Source organism: Anser brachyrhynchus (assembly GCF_964034855.1).
Source record: "Anser brachyrhynchus genome assembly, chromosome: 1".
Taxonomy (NCBI): domain Eukaryota; kingdom Metazoa; phylum Chordata; class Aves; order Anseriformes; family Anatidae; genus Anser; species Anser brachyrhynchus.
In genome coordinates, this window is record NC_137694.1 from 95,619,539 (window position 1) to 95,632,794 (window position 13,256).

At 38.6% G+C, this 13,256-nt stretch overlaps 2 protein-coding genes across 5 annotated transcripts in view; one reads left to right on the forward strand and one right to left on the reverse strand.

Moving 5' to 3' along the window:
• The window catches only part of CMSS1 (cms1 ribosomal small subunit homolog), a 239,681-nt gene that overhangs the window by 29,330 nt on the left and 197,095 nt on the right, over positions 1-13,256 (forward strand). The window lies entirely within an intron of this gene.
• The window catches only part of FILIP1L (filamin A interacting protein 1 like), a 205,231-nt gene that overhangs the window by 27,564 nt on the left and 164,411 nt on the right, over positions 1-13,256 (reverse strand). Inside the window, exon 1 of one of the 4 annotated variants that reach the window (XM_080565436.1) lies at positions 7,737-12,904. The exons of 2 other annotated variants lie outside the window; for them this stretch is intronic. The gene's annotated coding sequence lies outside the window, so the exon portion shown is untranslated. Of the gene's footprint in view, positions 1-7,736; positions 12,905-13,256 lie in introns of those variants that run through there. One more of the 4 variants, XM_080565435.1, reaches the window with a different exon arrangement.

Here is a 13,256-nt window from a genome sequence, read left to right on the forward strand (position 1 = left end):
AAGCTACAAGTGATGAAGAATGCTGTCAGTTTAATACATTTTATCAGTGAACCATACTGCAAATTATGAAAACTATTTCTCACATATTACAAATTGTTTCTGGGTATGATTCTAGGTATTGGAGCTCTGTGATTCTGAGAGTGTCACTACCTGGGAAGTAATTCACTTCCTTACTATCTGTCCTAATCCTGCGAAATGTTTTGCTGTATGTCTTCTACAGCTGAATGTGTTGGGACTTGAAGCGTGGAATGTTTGGAGGTTGTGTTGTTTCAATAGGACCTCGGTCCACCTTGGCCTGGGAACACTCAGTGAATCATCTAAAGATGCATGTTTGGTTAAAGCATGTTAATCCTTAGCATAGATGCTCTTATTCAGGATTTAAGTCACCTTTGCTTCTCCAAACTGTTCCTCTTAAAGAGGACTAAAGCACCATTTTAAACCATGGGATGGGAAACTACAGCTGAGAGCTGCTGCTGCTAGTCTGAGAAATGTTTTCTTTTAGTTCTAAGGTGTACTTCATAGATTTAATTCACATATTTATATAACAAGTAATTAAAATAGTATTTTCACCTATGATTGTTTAAGTAAACATCTTTTACTCTCAGGTTGATTATGATGTATTGAAGTAAGGTTGTCCATTCGTCTATGGCCTTGAGTATTCACTGTGTTAAACATCAAGCACCCTGCCTAAGCATAAATGAAAGTTAGATCCTTTAGACATCTGTCCAGTCAAAGTGCCAATAACAGTTTGTGTTTAGAATCAGCTTTTTTTTTTTTTTTTTCTTGTAGCTACTTGCACGTGTGTTCAGCAGCTGGAGTGACTTTTGCTTGCTTTGGAAAACAAATGTTTCTTCTAGGGAAAAAAGATCTAAATTGTTAGGACGAAAAAGTGGACTTAGCTAGTTCTAGCTATGTTATGTGCAATGGTTTCTTGAACTCTTAAATTAGTCTTCTTAAAGCCAAGAGAGATGCTTACTTTTTCCATCTTTAGTTGGTTTCTGTTTTTTTTTTTTTTCTGTCTTTCAACAACTGCCATAGAAAAAAGGCCTTTTTAGGAAAAAGGAGGGTCATGTCCATGTGTATTTCCCTTGCCCCTTCAAATAAAGGCTCCAAGTGTTCCCTGTTCTTCAAACTGTTAATTCAGTTGAACGATCTCTACCTCATTATTGTACCCCAAATTGATTTATAACCAGGAATCATTATGTGACTGAGGGGCATTTGGCTACATGCCCTATTTGATCACTCTTCTTGCCTCCTGGCTGATGATTTGTGATGCTTAGGTTATATTTTCCTATTTTCAGATGTCACTCAAAAATGAAGGAGCTGTAGCATGCTTTCATGTACAGTATGTTTCTGATGTAATACATTTTAGCTTTTATCATTAATTTAAAAAGTGATTTCAGTTCCTGAAAATAAAAGGACACCATTATCTCTAGACAAAATGTGCCAGTTATTTGGTTAACTGTGTTAGCCCAGATATATGAGAGGGTCATATACAGATTATAAAATGTTAAATTCTTGTCAAATTCTGATTTGTTGTCCCCCCAGTTAATCAAGACTAAAATAAGAGAATTTTGCCGTATACAGGGGAGGCAATAATTATCTAGGGCTTTAATCAGAGGATGGGAACAAAGCAAGGACAAGCTGACACTTTCGTAAGTGACTGCTCCTTTCTATGCTGTGTTGCATTTTCTTTCCTCCTCCTTTTTAGGGGTTAGCAAAATCTCTACGCTTTAAGGTTCTTGTCAGCTGTTTTCTGCTATTTTCCCAAAAGGGAATCACGGTGTGCACCAGCTAGCAGAAGCCTAAACACTTCCAGCAGTTGCTGTCATCTGTTTTCCCCACGCTGTAGACAATCTATTTTATCTGTCTTGGAATATCCTATACAGAAGTTATACTTGATAACTTTGCTTCAGTGGGTTTATATACCCCTGTCCGGCTTACCCATATACATGAAAATGCAAGTACCTATTTATGTGTTAGACATGTTTTTATAATCATATTTTAGGAGAAGTTTTAAGCCTGCCAAGGTTCATGGTGGCCTTTTCATTGAAGCCAATTTCTTATTTAATTTGGGAGTGATGTGGACTGCTAGTCAAAAGATTTTCTCTTTACGTGAAAGAGTATATGGTACTATTTTGTAAGTTCAGAAAATGTTTCAGCTTTGAGCATTAAGAAATGACATTTTTTCCACCTTCCTATATAAAATCATTAATAGCTGTTTGAGGACCTAGTTCTCATAGAGCTACATCCAAGTTAATATGTTTGAGCATTGGATTTCAGATATTTGAATTATGGGCTAGCTGCCCCAAATGTGGAGTTGTGGTACCCCCAGGTTCAGGAGACCAAACTTAATAAATAAATGAGGCTTATTTCATTCACTTTTCTCTTCTGTATGAAGGGATCTGAGGCAGAATGGCTAAAGTTGAGTAAGTTCTTGACTGGGAGGAGTATTCTGTAGTTGAAAACTAAAACAACTGTGACATTTATCAAGCTGCTTCTAAGAAATATCTATGTAGCTAAGTAGAATCCAGTCATGTTTTTTAGGAATGTAGGGGGTGGAATTAATTTCAGGTAAGCCAGGCTTAGTGGTGGTGAAATTTCAAGATTTTCATAATAATTTGGCTTAATGACTGAAATTTCTGCAAATTTTACCTGAATATTGATTAAAACAATAACAACAAAAAATGATGAAATTCAGGTAGCTCGTACTTTCCCTAAGATGCTTTTATCCATGAGTTAAATCAGATATGTAATTAAAATGTGAGCTTTATGAGTAGATTACTATTACTTTCCATTTTTAAACAGCCAATCTTGTGGTTTTTTTGTTGTTTGTGTGCGTGTGTTTTCCCTCGTAGTAGCAACATACTGGTTAAGGTCAGTATTTTAAATTTTTTCCCGTCTCTTATGCACTCATTACAGTAGTTGCTATGCAAACACTAGATGAGCTTTGTCCCTCTACTCTCTTGCAGTGAATTGTAAAAGAAATTGCCTTGAATATTAGGTTTCAAGCAGATCTTTAAAAAAACAAAACAAACAAAAAAAAACCTCCCTAACCTATTGTTTCTTTTAACTTCAATGCAGTTGTGTTCCTTCCCAGGCCTTTGGAATTTAGTAAAGGACAATGAAATATGGTTCATGCATTGTTTCACATCCCTGAAATGTATGCAAGATTAATCAATCCCTCCACCCCCATTTAAAACAGAAATAATAGTAGATTTTTTTTAAGGTCTCAGTTTTGATCGCACTGTTTTTGTGTTTGATACTGTACAGGCATAAACATGAATATTGAATGTTGTCTGACCTGCTGGGTATGAATGATGCTGGACAAAACATCTGGTGAGATTAGAAAAGGTTTTCTTTTATAAACTACGAATGGTCTGTTTATGGAATTATGCAAAGATCAAAATGCCTCTGATAGATAACTTTTTTTTTTCTCCTAGTCAAAAGTATTTCATTTCGCTTTTTATATTTTCAGTCATGTTCATCAGAGCTTTGTGTCCCCTGCTTAGTAGTACTTGTGTCAAAGTTTGCTGAAGCTCAAGCACAAGGTGATGGTGGGCTCTGGTTGCTCTGCTTCTATGAGCATGCAGTGTGAAGTAAAACAGCATGGGTTCTTCAGTGGCTGCTCTCTGGTGGTTATCTACAGGTCCCCTTGCCCAGCTCAAGGCTGAAGTGGATGTTTTACACCACCATGACGTGCACGATGAACTGTAGCAGAAGGGGTGACTTCTGCAACAGGAAAATGTGTGCATTTATCAACTTGAGTGACTGAGATCGTAGGACTTTGAGTTGTGTTGAAATGTTGCTAAGCGAGGTCAGTTTGAGCTTTCACCCCCATTTTATTATTAAAGGAGGGCTGGGTGTTATCTCATCTTGGATAACCTAGCGTTCGTTTACTGCAGGAGCATTCAACTTCTTTATCACCTCAGTTCGGTTACTCTGCTGAGCAGGCAGTGCTTTGAAAAGTGTTGATTTTGTTTGATTTTGTACTGTTTTTAAACTGGAGACTACAAAGTGCTTCAGAAAATGATCAAATATACTTTCCTTGAGTTTCTGAACATTCGAGGAAAGTGAGCTGTAAATGCCTGAGTGTGCTCCGTTGGTCAGGCTGTGTGAGATTGCTGTTCTTGACCTTCCAGAAACAACATGGTGCCTTGGCCGTGCAATCAAAGTGATTCCTGTCTCACTGACAGGAAACACAGCAAACCTCAAAATCAGCATAATGTACCAAGAGCCATTAGGACTCAGAATGCCCATTACTTCACTTAGAGCACGAGACTGGGCACTATATTTAGAATTTTTCAGCCATGTCTCTTACCCTCTTAGAGCTGAGTAATACAGTTTAGTGAATGGTGAACTAACTAAGCTTTCAACCACATCAAAAAAGCTCAAGGTAAACCTCATGGATGCCCCGGCAAAATCCATTTAAAATGAGGAAGACAGACCTAAGCAATTAAAATAAATGTATTTTTAGTGGTAAGTTATAGTTTCTAAGTTCACATCAATTTGATGACAGGCTGAAGTATTAAAGGGAACTATTAATGAGTCAGAATCAAATTTTATAGGATGGTTTTTAAAGATATGTCTTTCTACATTATAACCTCCTTAGTATTCTCTGGCTTAAGTGTTTTTATGGGTTATTTTAATTGCTTCTGTAATGAACTGTGTTCAGGTCATACCACACCCAGAATGTGAGAGAAGCTGTTTGCAGGAGAGTTACTGAGGAGTGGTAGCTGCTTGCTCTTCCATGCCAATCTACATCTGATAAAGGATTTTCCCTGAAGAAAAGTGCGAGCTTTTTAAGAACTGCCACACAGTAGAAACTGTTGCTAGGACTAAAATCAGGCTTCCCTCTTTTTTTTTTTTTTAAATATCCCATGACAGTGGCAAATGTGATCATTCATCACAGCAGTGGGTAAATAACATGAAAGTGTTGTTAGTAAGAAAAATCAGGCAGTGGCTTGATTATATTAGTACTAATGGGGAAAATAAAAAAAGTGCAAGTGATACCTGTTGGTCTTCTAGATCGATCTCTAAAAATTTTGCTGTCAGCAGTTACGTGATATCGGTCAGTGGAAGGAAGGGAAGTGACGGGGAAGGAACAAAGGGCCAATGCAGTCTGATAGGAAGCTGACTTTAATTTCTGGAGGATGTGCTTGTTCTTAAAGTGCTTTCTCTTTACATTGTATGTTGTAAATAAATAAATAAATAAGGAGAAACTTAAGTGAAGGAATGCAGGTGCCTAAGACTAAATTACATGCCAATTCCTTTCCTTTACTATCTTCTTCCCTTTTACCGTTAAGTGATGCAAGCTAACATTTTGATTGCTTAAAATTAGATAGTCTCAATACATACGGAGAAATCTGTGACAAAACAAAGGCATGTAACACTGTGGGGAAAAAAAACACAACTGCAAGAAATGTTAATCGTGATACCTAAGTAATTATTTTGGACTTTTACCAGTAGAAATGAGAGCAAAATTGGCCCTGTAGGTATTAAGTGAAGAAACTTTTCCCATTAGAAGGAAGTCTGTCTTGCTGGAAGACAGACTATGGGAAATAGATTTTTTCTGTTTATTGATAGATATCATGATTTGTATTAGACCAGCAGTATTCACAGTACAGATGGTACTCTGGATATTTCTGAAGCAATAAATAACAATACATGTTGCCCTCCTGTGCTGGATTTTGAAGAGCTGAAAGTCTCTTAGCTATGGGTAGTCTTTTTTTCTATTTCTACTTACTGCCTTTATGAAATAAGTTTATTGCAAGTGTAATATTTCTGTAAATATTCTTTATCCTATTGTAGTCCTTTGACTTCTGCTTATGCCTACTCTTAAGACACGTTTGAAGGTCTATTTCTTAATTTTGGTTTGTAACATATCTTTTCACAATGTAGCTAACGCTTCCCCTTTATAACTTGCCAATGCATTTACTAATTACTAAATTCACTGGAAACAGGATGTATAGGAAACTAAATAATCGTTTACAGGGAAGAGATGTAGGTTGCAAGTCTATAGATAGAGCAGAACAGCACGCAGAAGATGACATTGTAAGGGTTTAGGATACTGATCCAGGATATTGGTTTTCTAATATAAACTTCCATTTGTTGTGGTTTCTGGGATTCTTTTCATTCTATATGTACTGTACAATGCCCTATTGATTCTATAGCCAGTCAGACTAAAGATATCAACAGAGGTGTAGACTGCTTATTACAAGGAAGATTATCTTGGAAACGTGGATGTGACCTTTATTTAAATGCCAAGGTGAATAATACACAAATATCTGAGTTATCTTTGAAATGAAATGTTTGTATATATTTAAGATTTTAGAGCCATGGAGAAAATGACTATTTTTTTTGTAAGAATTGAAAAATGTCACAAAACGTTCACATGGTATTTTGATTCTTAGTCTCTAACTCCTTGTATGTTGGACAGTACAGCTAGGCAAATAGAATCATTAAGGTTGGAAAAGATGGGATTGTATCAGCTTAAATTTTTCTTAAATACATACATGAGCAAGGATTTTGTAGGATTTAAAACATTGGATGAAAGAGAAAAAAACAACCACCTTTCTGCTGTCTGTATGAACACTGAATGCCTACACCTTTCTGCTATCTGTACTAACGCTGAATTCATATTAAGGAAAATGGAAAAAATACAACAAAATCTGATTTTCCTTTTGAGAAGAGTTTGTCTATTAAGCAGTCGAACTTGTGCAACATTTAAAGTGCACATAAGACTCAGGAGAGCAATGCTTAGTAGCCTGAACTTGCAAGTAGGACACTGCAATTGACTTAATGGCAGTTGTTCCTATAAACAGCGATTTGACAGGGCTTGGTCCTTAATCCAGGGAGAGGACAGTGTAATTTTGTGTGCTATGCAGATGTGAGCTGTAAACACGCTGAAGTCTGCTCTTTCAAGGTGCTCAGTGCCTCACCAGAGCTGCTTTTCCATCTCAGTTTCTGGAGCTGCTAACTGCAACACCTTGCAGAGTCAGCCTCAGAGAGATCAGCAAGCTTTCTGATTTGTAAAGCCTCTGTTTGTCTGGTGAGCAGTGTTTCAAGTTTTTTCCTGAAAATCTGACAGCTCTGTCCTCTCGCGACTTGACACTTGCACACAAGACACAGAAGAGGGAAGCAGCGTGTAGGAGTTGAAAAGTTTGTTAGTAATTAAACTGGTTACAGTTGTTTGTTTCGGACATGGCAAAATCTTACTGCAAAATAACGTTTGTGGCAATTTATACATCGCTCTGTGAACTGCAGTAAAAGTTGTTCAAAAGTAGCCTAAGTGCTTAGAGACATGTGCTTGCACATGTATCCTAATATGTAGCATATGCATATAAATGCAGCAGTAGCTCTACCTAATGTGTTACAATACAGTTGGACTCCTTCCACAGCTTCGAATGCAGTCATGATTTTATCCAACAATTTGGAAAGTGTGTGTAATTCACAACTACCTCTTTCCCCAGCCTTAAATTCATTCCTCCTCTGTTGGCTCCGCAGGAATCGTTTAAAGCGCAGCTTTAAGCGCTCGAGCTGCTCATCCCGCTTCCGAGTGACCGGGCATCTTCTAGACCTCCTGGTGCCATTGCCACCGCTCTCCGCTCCTCACCCCTTTCAATAATTTTTTTTTTTTTTCCCCCTTCTTTTTCCGAAAGCGACCTTTCCGCCAGAAGCGTCCCGGTAGGATAAAGAAGGCTGGCAGCAGCGCTCTCCTTCCTTCCCGCTCTTACCTGCAGCTCCGGGGCTGGCGGGGGGCTGCGCGCCGCAGCGGGTCCCACGGACGGCAGCGGTCCCACGAACAGCAGCGGTCCCACGAACAGCAGCGGTCCCAGCGAAGGAACAATGGGAGATGGGCGCCGGGCGAGCCCCAAGCCTATGGAGCATTACGTCATTACCTCGCCATATAAGGAGCTGAGCCTTTCGCTGCCTGGTCGCGGCGTTTCGGTGATGGCCAGCGCTGGGAGAAGCTTATTAATACCTCCTGGCTCCAGCTGACGCTCCGGACGGAGCGAAAGCCTCGCGGCTGCCTACCAGCCCGTGGAAGAATGTGCCCAAGGTCCGGGCTGCCGCGGCTCCTCGCTAGTGTCGATAATGAAGGCGGCAGAAGTTGTTAGCTGATGAGCTGCAATCTCTTGCACTCAGCCTGGAGTTTGAGCTAAGAAATTGCCTTCAAGGTCATCTTCTTTAATAAGCCGGCCTCGGGGGGGTTCCTTTTTACATCTTTTTGCTTGCTTGCTTTTTAACCTGACAAAAAAAGTGAATTTAGCTGAGCTCCTCAGAGGGCGATACGAACTTCAAGCTGCCTTTTTTTTTTTCTCCTTCTGTAAAGAGTCGGGGTCCGCAGAGGATAGTATTTTATTTCCTGATGATGTAACTACAAAACAATTCTCCGAGTGATGATGGGAAGGCCAGATGAAATCTAATTTTTTTTTCTCTTCAATGTTTTTCCTGCAAAACCCTTTCCTTTTCATCTGTTTGTGTTTCAGCTAACACAATTAAGCAGCCCAGCCAACTATTTTTAGTAAGGAGGTCTTAAAGAAATGAGTCGTTTGTTTTAATATTTAGGGAAGAGGCAGGAGGCCAAAAAGAAGGATTTAGATTGAAGAGCTTAAAATGTATCTCTTGCATTCCCTGTCCTTCAACGTACACCCTGAATAAACACTGCGAACACAAGGAATAAATACCTGAAACAGCCATAAAACTTGTTGCTGAAATTCCACTAAGTTAATGAAATAAGCTCCTCTTGTGTTGACGAATAAATTAGACCATGGAAAAAGGTTTTCCACGCTGTTTTGTGCAGCTTTGTTCAAATTAGATGTATCCACAATTCATTTATTTGCAGCATTTGAATTTTAGTCTTCAGATAAACTCTAACATAGCTTAAGCTGTCCTACTGCCAGCTTTTAGGATGCTTTAATATATACAGGAACACAACACTAACATAATGAAATTCACTTATTTGGGGGTGTTGTCCATGTGTTTAAAGACAAATGGTGATGAAAATGTTTGTATTTCATTAAAAAGAAAGACATCTCTTAGCTACCTTGCACATATTTACCCTGAGCATAGTCTTAAAAAGATATTTATTTTTCAGGTGGAATTTTTCAGCCAGCCCTTTGCACTGTGCCTGAGCTGGGGCTTATTCAGAAGTATGTTACTTGTGTGTGTGGTTGGTTCTGCTGTCCCCTTGCATGTCTTTGAGAGAGTTTGGGTTTGTGTGCTTGATCAGAAATATTGCAAATCTCTTTAAAAAAGAGATACCTGTATATTGACCCCAGTAAATTGGTTTCAGGGATAATGAAATGTCTTATCCTGATCTGTCCATTGGCATATTCAAATAAAATATTGCCTATGCTAAGAAGATTTAGTCACCAAATCCACATACACCCAAAAAAAAATGTCTGTCCTTTAGCTAAAATTGGACTGTACAGATGCTTGGCTAAAGTTTTTGGGAACTGACATTTTGTATAGTTCCTTTTCTTAAGTACTGTGCCAGTGTAGATCATATGCATCGCATAACAGCTCATCAAGGTGACCTTGGTATGGGGAAGATGAAGTTGATTTTGTATGCAGGTACATACTCATCTTTTCTGTCGGGACTCTGCAGTTATTTGAAAGAACAGGATAGCTGCAGGTGCAGGTCCTGTCTTAGAACAGGCTGTGGGGAATGCTGTGTCCTGTAAAGTTGTAGGGGAGTCAGGTAAGTAGGAGTCTACCACGTGTGACAGAGATCTGTAGAAGGTAGCTAGGAGTTAAATATGTATGCATGCTTTTAAACATGTGTATGTCTGTGTATACCCATAAAAATGACTAGAATGAAAATTATTATCTTTTTTACTTAGTTATTTTTTTCTTTCCTTCCTTTTCTATTTTTTTCATGCATTTTCCCCTTCACCTGCACACCCCCTATCTCTTCAGTCTATCTACATGAAAATTGCCTGCATTTTTGCCATGCCACATGAAAGAGCTGTTGTAGCTTATGAGCAGCATTGAAGAAGGAAGTCATCCCAGAAGCTGGTAAACAAAAGTCCGTCCTTATATTCCAGTTCTGTTTTGGAGTTGCTAGGAACACAGCTCCGATAGTGCTGGTGATAAGTTTATTGACAGTCTGGGGGCAGGCTAGAGCAGGGAATAGGGAATGCAAATCCTCCTGTCTGTGTTTACATCTGGGGATAGCCAAAGTATGAACTTGTAGTTTCTTAATTAGTTCTCCTCTGTGGTATAAAAGTGCACATCTGTGACCTTCTGCAAAACAGCTTTATCAAAGAGCATCAGCTGAGTGTGTGGTGACCTGACTTCCTTCTCTTGCGTTGTCACAACTTCATAAAGGACACAGTACAGTACTATTTCAAGCACTGTTAAAGAACTATATGATTAAAAATTCCAGCTTTCAGATTGCTAACGTGAAAAGCTTATTTATGACAGAGGCTGAGAAACCTTCCTTTACTGGTTTTTTTCAGTGTCTTCCAGTATTGCTAGGTAGAGTCCTGGCCCTGGTGAGGTTCACTGGAGGGAAAAGATGCCTTTGGACAGGCGGGTATGCCTGTCTCACTTTGCATTGCTTCCTGAAAACCAGCTCAGTTTCTTTAGTTACTAGGCAGACTTGCTCAGATTCACTGTAAGTACTGTGACAGCAAAAGAAAATGAATCTGTAGAAGGTAAAGACAAAATGAAAACCTTATTTGGTGCATCCCCTGACAATGTGGGGCTGCTCCCTGCAGCCTGAGTGCAATAGCTTTGTTCTAGTCTCTGTCTCTCTGCTTATTATTTTATTTTGTTATTTGGGCACATGTTCTCTTAGGATTTGACTTGAAAAAACAGAAGCTGGAAAGATGGAAGATTAGCAGGCAGGGAAAAGATGGGGGCAAATAAGCTAAATGGCTTTGAAGTTGTTGTTTAGACTTTATCTTAAACTATCTGAATTCCTCCCATTGCTTCCATCATTAAACTACTTCTCTTTCCTTTTTCTTCCCATAGAAGACCATAGCAGCAGTTCCACTATCCTTAAACCCATAACCTATCTATTGCAGCATTTGACCCTTTCCTTTAGCCATTTTGTATCTAAGATAAATAAAGGAAATTAGAATTTGGGCCTGAGTTCAACAAAGCACTTAAACATAGTCCTGTGTATTTTTGTTTAAAAAAAAAAAAATACTTCAGCATAAGCCTGATTTTAATGATATATTGAAATTCTTGGCTGAATCAGGCTCTTAGTCACGTTTCCTTCATGTAGATATTGCTGAATCTCAGCCTTTGAAATTATCCGTGGGATCAAAATCTTTAGGTTACTTTCATAGTCCCAAAATAGACATCTATGGAAGTACAAATACTGTCAAAGCTTCTGTTAGGATTTTGCATTACTTAAAACTATTTGCTTTTTTGGATGGGGTTCTGCTTAAGCTTTGCAAGTGATACCGGAGAACTGAAAAGCATGTGATATTGACAAGCTGAATCTTAATGGCTTGTATAAATGGTATCTGATGTTTAATGGTTCTAATAACTTGTAATTTAAAGGATTTTTCTCCAGTGTATACTCAGCCTTGTCTCTGAAGTCTGTGGGAGTTTTGCCATTAAGTCAGTGGAAGAAAGCTCACTTTTTGAATTATTTCATGGATTGATAACATCGTTTTAAATTTTTCTGTCCAATTTGTCTTTATTAATTTCCCTGACATTGTGGTTGACAATCTCTTAGATTTCATCAGTGAAAGCTGTTTTCGTGTTTCGTATCATAATACATAGATTAATTTCTGAATATTATGGAGAGAAATATGAAGGCCATTATAGCTAAATGACAGTCTGCAATGCACAGACAACTGATAAATTGCATGCGGAAGGCAAGGGGGAGAAGCAGGGGAAAGTTCTAAAGATAACATTCTTCAGATTCATGTGTCTTTACTATGGACCATGGACGGAAAGAGATTCATATCTTCATTACTGTGTGTTTTTAATTTTTTTTGGCAGCGGGAAGAAATATTTTCCCAAACTCCCTTATTGTTTGCAGATTCCATTATTCTCCCTATTTTGGCAGACACAAACAAAATTCCTAGCCAAATATTAGGCATAATTAGATCCCTTTTTGTTGGGCGCTGCCTTCAGAAGTTGATGACTGCATCTCTTCACATGACTGCTAATGACCTCTCTCCTAAGAGGGACTGGCAAATGTTCTGTATCTGCTTGTGAGATGACCTCTTGTTGTATATGGGACCAGAATATTTTTTTATTAAAAAAGACATTTAGTGCAGAGCAGAGCTTGTCATGAACAAACATTAATAGAATTTAATTTCTGTGCCTTGTCGTATAAACCATATATAGCCAAGTAATCCGTTGTACATAATGAGTTGAGATAACAGTTCGTAGTCTATGAAGACTCTGCACAATAGTGTATTTTACCAAGCAGCTTGGGCCTGGAGGTTTGTTTTGTTAGTGTTGTTTTGCACTGATTTTTTTTTGTGTGTCTGCAAATAGTTGGACTATTTCTAGAAGCATGACAACCATTTCAATATTAGTGCAGTAGCACAAGTGAGTTGCAACCATGTGAAGACTATTGTGCTGATGTACCTTGGATGGAGCAAAATTCCACATAGTGTGAACATATTTTAAATGTCTTTCTTGAGTCATTGGACCTCAACAAAAAAAAAAATATATATAATAAGTCTATATACTTAGTTGCCTACTTTTCTTCCTCCATCTCCTTTGAAATGCAGTCAAACCAAATTCTTCTTGTAGGACTTCAGGGAAATGGTGACTGAGATGTGTTAAGCTTCAGATCAAGCTCTGCATGAATCTCTGTCTCAGATCTTTTCTGTGTGTTAACCTAAGCTGTGAATCCAGTCACTGTGTTCAAACTGATCAAACCTTTCTGAGCAGTTTAGTTCTTGTTTGAATAATAAACACACAGGTTTGAGTGAAGTTGACTCAGCTCTTTCCATAGATGTGACCTGGACATGGTGTCAGTGGAGGATGCTCCATTCAAAGCAAAGAAGTAGATCAAGGTATTACAAGTCCCTTTACTTCTCCATATCACTGAATGTCTCCTCTCTTCTGCTTTTTTCCCTTCCTGTCAATTGTTTTTTCATTTGTTACTGGGTGATGCTGATCCAGCAGTGCCTTGTACTGCAAAGCCCAGCACGCAGATTGAAGGGATTCAGGATTCTTATAGATTGCAAGTTCTACAGGAGTCACCTGAGGCCCTGGTGTCAGAAATGAGAAAGAGAAAGCACAAGCTTTTGAGGGACGCACCTAGGTGAATG